Here is an 8,352-nt window from a genome sequence, read left to right as displayed (position 1 = left end):
GAAAAAAAAAAAAGAAAGAACTTTAATGAGATGGATTAACATAGTGACTGTCAAAATGGGCTGCAGGACATCAGAGATAATGAGGATGACACAGGATAGGACAAATTTCAGATCTCTTGTTCACAGGGTCACCCAGTACTTTGCTGACCTAGTGGGTAAGGAGTTGCACTGCCAACTCAAAGACAGGTGGTTCAAGTCTATTTGTAATCTCCTCCTGTGTGATATACAGTTTCTGAAAATCAGGTCAGCTAGTAGTCAGTTTTAACTCATCACCTATGAATTTAAGTTCTGAATAATGATCTACAGCATTTCTTTACTGGTCATCTGAATGTCTTCTCTAGTGAGAGCCTTTTTATATCTTCTGCTCCTTTTGTATTTGAGTTTTTTCCCTGTTGAGGTGCTGCCATTCTATAAATTTCAGATATGAGCCTCTTATCAGGTAAGTCACTATCAAATATTTCCCCCCAGTCTATGGGCTCTCTTTTGCATATATTTTTTGATGTATATAAGGATTATGTCTGAGTATGGTCAAGAGATTGTCAAGATAATAGAGGCTAGGACAGGGTTCAAATCTGTTGTTCACAGGATTGGTATGGGTAGTACCCAACTCGACAGCACCTAACAAGAAGGATCTAAAGAAGTCAGTCGATGTAACTTTTAAAGTAGAGCTTTTTCTCATCTGAATTTTTTGTAAATCTGCTAAATCGATTACTCCATCTGCTGAACTATGAAAATGTAATTAAGATTTTAAAAATACATAAGCTTCTCTTTATTTTTCCTTACGAAGGTCACTAGGGAAAAGTTTCTAAATACTTTTTTCTCCTATCACCAGTAAGATGAAAATAAGTAAGGGATACTGTTATTTAAAGATGAGAATCTCTAGAATATTTTTTTTTTAATTTATTTTCTTTTCTTGCGTACCATCGAATCAGATCCAACTGGCACAGAGGGAGATTGCCCCTCCTTCTCCAGCAGAGCATCTGGTGGATTTGAACCACACCTCTTTGGGATTGCAATGCTGCTTATAGAATATTCTTGATAAAGTATCTCCATGTTGGCCAGGGGAAAACCATCTGGGGAAGGGGAGTACCCTATATCCTTCTGAGACTGAAGTACGATTAGACCAGTAGTATCTTGCACTACCACTACTTTTCCTCATGCAATTCATGTTAATGGTACTTCAGTAAGTACAAGTCACAAAGGGGGAGACGAGATTTTTAAATTTCTTATAATCTCTGCACCAACGCTTATGTCCAAGTGGAAAGCATGGGGAAAGCCTTTTCCTTAATTCTCTTTTTGCCACTTCATAAAATGGAGAAATACATTCTTAATCATATTTCTTTTGTGGCTTAAAGGTAAATAAAGAAAAACTGATAGGGAAAGGAGGAGGGGATGCACTTCTCTAACTACTAGGGTAGTGCTAAGTATGAGAGCTCCCCAAGAGGTTCCTATTTTAATCAGATCTTTGGTGTCTTTCCTAGAGATCCAGGCAGAGCATCTGCTCCAGCTCACCAGGGACTCTACTGAAGAGGAAAAAACAATATAACTCCCCCCACTGCTAACAAACAGCCTGCCTACTCCTCACCCGCAGAGCCAAGTGAAGGTTTTATTTATTTTGTGCATGCCTGCCCTTCCCTCCCCACCAGTGTCTCTCAGCTCCCCTCCTAGAGGCCCTTTCCTCCTTGCCTGCAGGGAAAGTGCACAACAGGCCCAGTAAATCAACACAGTTCTAATGATCTCTCTCACTTGACCCTTCTAGCGTGACGGTGTCGCATGGAAACAAACGTACAATAAACTTCACTCCATCTTTAGCTCCTTGCTGACAGGTTTTGATTCATGGGATGGAGAGAACCATCTGAGGGAAATTACCTCGATCAAAACCCATCTCTCTTTGCATTCATCAGGGCCAGTGCTCCCCCGGGCCATGCTCAAGTGCACAAATGGGGCTGTACATCTGCAGGCAGCAATGACCCTGCTAGCTCAGTGTCATATGCATTTGTAAACCATTCTCTTCATCATTCCTCCCCCCACTTCCCTCCTATAAACCCTTAACCACTAACAAATCTCTTTCTTTACAAGAAAACTCTTGTGGAGAAGAGAAGTGCTTGAATCTGAAGCATTCTTACTTTCCAATCATATACAAACCTTTCAAAACATCCAACTGGCATTCAAAATCAGAGAAACCTATTCTCACCAACCAGCCACAGTCACTGTATGTTCACAAATCTATACTTTCTCTATCCTCTGACTTAAGATTTAAAGTAAGCCAATTTGACTTCTACCAGTAATACACAATCAGAATACACAATCCTCCACCCTATCTTTTTAAAATATTGTAGAAACAAATGAGAAAGAGAACTATGCAAAGGAGAGAGTGGCCATTTAAACAGTACAGGAAAGTATGACCTATACTCAGGAAAGCTAAATATCACCTCATAAATCACTACTACTAAAGTTTCTGTTTTGTTTTTTCCCTTTTGTGTACCGTTGAATAGGATCTGACTGGCCCTTCTTCTCCAGCACAGCATCTGGTGGATTCAAACAGTGCACCTTCAGGATTGCAGTGCAGCTTCTTGCCATTAGGGAACAAGAGCTTCCTTACTACAGTAGTTTCTATTACGCAGTAAGATAGCTCAATAACAGTCTTTTAGGAGACAGTCAACTTTCCAAAATTCACTTCTCTCCTGGTTTGCTTATCTGGAAATTGCTAGGCAATTAAAACCAAAACTGCTAAGAGAAGACTGAAAAACTCAAGGCTGCCCCAAGATATAAATCACATATGTGAAACTACTTGCAAAAGTTATTCATAATATGTAAGCCATTATTTTTATTAACTTTTTACTGTCATTTGGGTAAAAGTTTACAGATACTTATTTTCTACTCATATATGTAATTCATACATATTCTGTTCCATGACATTGATGACAATTCCCACAGTATTTTTCCCACTTCTACCTGGTGCTTGCATTTGTCCTCCTTCTGAATTTATCCCTGGACAAACACTGCCCTTTTTGATCACCAATGTCTGGCTATTCTAAAGACTGTGCTCCTTCTGGTGTTACTGATCATCTTTTAGGCTTATGAATTACTTGACTTAAATGTTTAGTCATCAGAGTTCCATCAGGTTCCATCAGCCTAGTAAGCCTGCTCCTTTTTTATAATTTTGAGCTTTGTTCCACATTTTCCTCCCACTTTTATTTTTATCCCTTCAAAGTGGTCAGAACAACCAAGTACCATCTATTTCTTCTGGTATCATAGTCCAAGACTGAGGTTCACATGTTCCATTAGTTTTTTGGTCTAATAGTCCTTGATTTTCTTCACTCTTCTTTGCTCGAGATGAGCAGAAACCAGTAGCTGCCTGTTGGACAGTCACTTATAATTAGCTATTTTTATTTCCACATTCTTCTTGGGACCCTGGGGCCTAGCTAAAGACCATAAAAAATAATTTAAAGCTAACAAAGGTCAGAAACAACACAACACTACTGACTTGCATAAATATTATTTACTCTTCAAGATGCGTGGTGGTTTCACCAAAGAAAACATTCAGATGGTGAACATACACATGAAGAAGTGTTCAAAATCCCTACCTCTACGAGAGATACAAATCAAGACAACTATAAGATATCATCTTATCCCAGTAAGAATAGCAAAATTCAAAAGAGCAGCAAACAATAAATGCTGGCAAGGTTGTGGAAAAACTAGAACCCTTATTCACTGTTGGTGGGAGTGTAAAATGCTGCAACCACTATGGATGGCAGTTAAGTTGCAAATAGAAATAGCATCTGACCCAGCAATCCCACTACTGGGAATACACCCTAAAGAAACCAGAACTGCCACTCAAGCAGACATATGCACACCCATGTTTACTGCGGCTTTGTTTACAACAGCAATGAGCTGGAAACAAGGTAAGTGCCCATCGACAAGCAAATGGATAGAGAAGCTGTAGTATATTCACAAAATGAAATACTATGCTGCACTGAAAAACAAAAGAACTCATGAAATATACAAAATGGGTGACACTGGAGGATGTTATGCTGAGTCAACTATCTCAGACACAAAAAGATAAATACTGCATAGTGCCACTGTTGTAAAACGGGGCTGACATCTGGGTTGGGGGGAACCTAAGAAAAGAGGGGATAAATAATGTACATGGCATTGAAACAGATGAGGGAGAGAACTGTTTAAAAGGAATATAGGAGTAGGTATTATTTTCATGACAAGATTACAGAAAAAGAAATGCATATTAAAGTGGACTGTGGACTGGGGGAGATTGTATACCAATGAAAGAATTTTTTTTCCTTCAAAGAGAAAAACAAACTGTGGCGAGGGGTGGGTAGGGAGGAAAATGTGCAACAATGAATGAATGGGGGGGGGGAAATGAAATGGAAAGAATATGCTGTAAAAAATATGCATGTTGCGTTAAAAAAAAGGAAAAAAAAACACCCCAAAACATGCCATTGGTATCATCAAAAGTTAAGAACCAGACCCATTACAAAGGCAACAAGTAACATTTCCCTTTAGTTGCAAGGGAAATGAATATTTCAACAGAGGACTAAGCTTGAGGTTAAAGTCTAGGGTGTGAAGGGTAGGTAAGTGGAAAACCCCGTTTTTCTACCAATTACTCATTATCCCATTTTCTTTGGGGACTCACAAAAAACTAGACCATTAAGTTTTACAGATTTAGTCATTTATAATGACTGAAAACTGGTAGTCTCTAGGTATATCTGAAGGAATCAAGAAAGGATTCAAATTCTATCCCTTATAGACCTAAGCCTAGTCAGAATCACCCTAAAGGCGCTTGAAAAATTATTCCCACATATTTGACACTAGTTTACATAAAAAAAAAATAGCTGTTGTTCTGTGCCACTGAGTTAGAACCAACTCATAGCTGACTCTCTAGCAGGTGTTCAGAGGCAATAAAAAGCATGGGAGGAGACTGTCCATCTTTCTCCTGCCAAGCAGCTGTGGATTTTAACTGCTTCAAGTTAGCTTCTCACCAACAGGCCACCAGGGCTTCCTTTAAAAATATTAAGGCCATACAATTAAGTCATTCCAAGTATCTACTTTGGATCAGGTATTTTTCTGGGCACTATGAATATAGAGACTTTAGCCTCACAGGTTTATGAATTCACCACTGAGTTATTAAAAAAAAAACCCAGTATGTCATTGTTCTTTACTGTGATATAAGGACCCATGGGAAACACGTCTTTCTGGTACAGAGGGACATAAAATAGTTATGCTTTTCCTGAGAAACTTGTTTCCTTTATTTTATGAACTCTGAATCACTGTGAACAGTATAACTGTGATTTCTACTTCCTATTGGCTGCTGCTAAGTGTGTATCCACATGTTTTTGAAAATATTTCTATGACAAAGCACAGACCAGAAATTAATTAAAGTGAGAGAAAAATAATAGCAACATGAGATCCAGGGGCAGAGATCCAACATTCAAGATCCCATCCCAAGGCAAGAGTTTAGGATATCAATCACATGTTAGTGACACAGGGCTACTGGTTTAATAACATACTCCTCTCTAAATATTGTTGTGTACAGTCAAGTTGCAAATGACTCATATATGACACTCCAGTGATTTTCCAGAGGCAGTAATTGCAAGGGAGGAGATAGTGTGTCTTTCTCTACCATACCACCGTGACGCAGTTGGTGGATTCAAACCTTGTGTCTTTGGGCTGGCAGCACAACTCCTATCACTACTAGGTCACCAAAGCTTCCTAAATATAAGACAAATGTTATAACATGCTCATTAAATATAATCATCATTATTTTAAATAAATAAAAATATCTCCGCACGGTTTGAATCCACCAGATGCTCTGCCGAGGAAGGAGGGACAATCTCCTCCTGTACCAGTCAGATCTGATTTGATGGTACACTCAAATAATAATAATAATAATAATTATAATAATAATAATAATAATAATAATATCTCAACGCCCTGAAAAGAAAATGAAGAACAGTGGATTATAATATTTTAAATGAAGCGCTACTGGTAATCATTACCCTGGTATATTTACTCCCAGGAATAACGCCGAAATGAGGGGGGGGAATCAGTTGCAACCATTGGCAGCTAAAAAGCATAGATGGATTTTTGTGGGTTTTTTTTTTGTTTTTTGTTTTTTTAAGAAAGAGTCCAAAGATAATGTTTCCATCTAAAATAGAGTGCTAACTTCATCTTTCAAACTCAATGTGTATCTTTAAGGTTCAAACTGAAGAAAGCATTTCAATTTTATCCTGAATACAAAAAGACTACTGCTCTAAGAAGTTGAGTAGCCCTGTTTACTAAGGCTATCTGCTCTGGGAAAAAGCAACCAGTACTCCACGGGGTATGTGTTGAAAGCACTGACCTTCTTTCTTATTATTAGTTCCATTCTAAATTATAAAGAAAAACTTAGAGAAACAACAGTGATTCAAGTGTAACCAAGCCATATGTAGGGAATTTGAACTCAGTAATTTCCAAAACCACAAATATTCTCACTGTTCTCTGAGATCAAAAGAATTAACAAAAAAAAAAAAAGAAAGAAAGAATTAACCAACTTAGCTATTACTCCTGATCAGTGTAACAGGCTTAATCACAAATCAGTCCTCCTTACATTGTAAGAAACTAAAATTCTAATCTAAAGAATTCAATCAGAGAAAATGTCAAGGGGCATATTACTATTAGGAAAGCTCAGGTACCAATAACTCTATTTTCCTCAAACTCTTTTTCCTTGAGTGATGGGAATGTTTTCTACAAGTAATGGAAGATAGGCTGATATGAGTGAATAGTCATATTTTATAATAATAAACACCATAATGCACTGCCATACTAACATGCTAATAGTTCTATGCCTATCTAATTTTCCAAGGGAATGTAAAGTCAGTGTGAGGGGGGAAAAAGGAGTCTCATGGTCACTTTCGTGACTCACTGCCATGTGACTGATGGTAGGATGAAAAGCAGAGCCTGGGGGCTTTTGGGCGATGGTAGATTAATGATGACATGGCCTTGACTTCTCAGAGGTAAAGCTTATGAAACACTCCAGGGTAAGTAGGCTTCCAATTTCATACTTTCAAGATGAATGACAGAAACTGATGGTTTTTCTCTCAAAAACACCTCACTGCTTAAACACACAGCTGTCACCTCCCTGCCCTAGTTTCTGAAGTTCATCTGAACATGTTTATTCCTAAGCTTTTATGTCAGCCAGATCATAAATGTAGGGTGGTTCCCAAAACCAGTGCAGACTATTTAGTAGAGGGTATTCCAACCCAACAAAATTGTGGGAAAAAGAGTCCTAGTAATTCATTCACACAGATGTCCCCATTATAACTAATTCACCAACTTCCAGCAATCACCTTCAATTTGAGAAATCAGAGTCAACTTTCTAGGGTAAATAAGGTGCTTGGAACTCAGACTCTGTCTCACTAGTTATCATTTCTCTTTCTTTCCCTTGTCTAAATCAAGCACTTTCCCCAACCCCCCACTTCTCTCCAACCCCAGAGGAGGTCGTCTCGGTCTTGCTCAAGCTGATCTTAGGACAAAGCAAGGCAGGTGGAGGAAATGAAGGCTTCACACTTGAGACCCCCGGAAGCCAAATTTCTATTAAAAGTCCCCACCTCCCTCTCTTAAAAGCCAGGAAGCTGCTGCTTTTAAGGATAAGCGATGCACAGCTTGGCAGAAATGTCAAGAAGTCAGCAGAGGGAAGCTAAATCTTTTTAGGAGAGGTTAAGGGTAATGCTGTTTTGCCCAAAACATACATGGAATGAAGACAATTACCTAAGCATTCAGAAATTTAGAATAGCTACTTTGGAAAAAGATTCTTTTTCACCTGGAAATTTGAAAAGCAAGCAAGCAAATAAACAAACCCCGCCCCCAGCTCTCTGACATCACCCCAATCTAATAAATCTGAACCCCACAGTGAACAGTCCAGGGAGGTGTATTTTAAAAAGGCTTCCATGGTGATTCTTAATATGCAACCTACTTGGAAACAATAGCAAATAGCCCAAAGTTGAACAAAATTTAAAAGAAAATTTTTTCTTACCAAATCCAAAAGCTATTAATCCAATATCTGCAAACCCTTGGAATATTCTAAAATGGTTCATGCTGCCTACAAACAGGGTATCTCAACTACAGTAATGGGAAGTGAAAGGGATAGCTGTGAAGGAATGACCACGCCACTGCCTTGCTAGAATTCAAGAAGAGTAGAGAGAAGCTGACATCCAAGCAGATATATGCACACCCATGTTTATTGCAGCTTTGTTCACAGTAGCAAGGAGTTGGAAACAACCTAAGTGCCCATCAACAAACGAATGGCTAGAGAAGCTGTGGTATATTCGCACAATGGAATACTATGCTGCATTAAAA

The 8,352-nt window shown here is 38.5% G+C and overlaps 1 protein-coding gene across 1 annotated transcript in view; it reads right to left on the bottom strand.

The window, feature by feature from the left end:
• The window catches only part of SARNP (SAP domain containing ribonucleoprotein), a 98,677-nt gene that overhangs the window by 20,147 nt on the left and 70,178 nt on the right, over positions 1-8,352 (bottom strand). The window lies entirely within an intron of this gene.

The sequence above is a fragment of the Elephantulus edwardii genome, unplaced genomic scaffold (genome assembly GCF_000299155.1).
Source record: "Elephantulus edwardii isolate Elephantulus edwardi_28Jun2011 unplaced genomic scaffold, EleEdw1.0 scaffold00212, whole genome shotgun sequence".
Taxonomy (NCBI): Eukaryota; Metazoa; Chordata; class Mammalia; order Macroscelidea; family Macroscelididae; genus Elephantulus; species Elephantulus edwardii.
The sequence above is the reverse complement of the archived record's forward strand: the minus strand, read 5'-3'. Positions and strand labels throughout refer to the sequence as shown.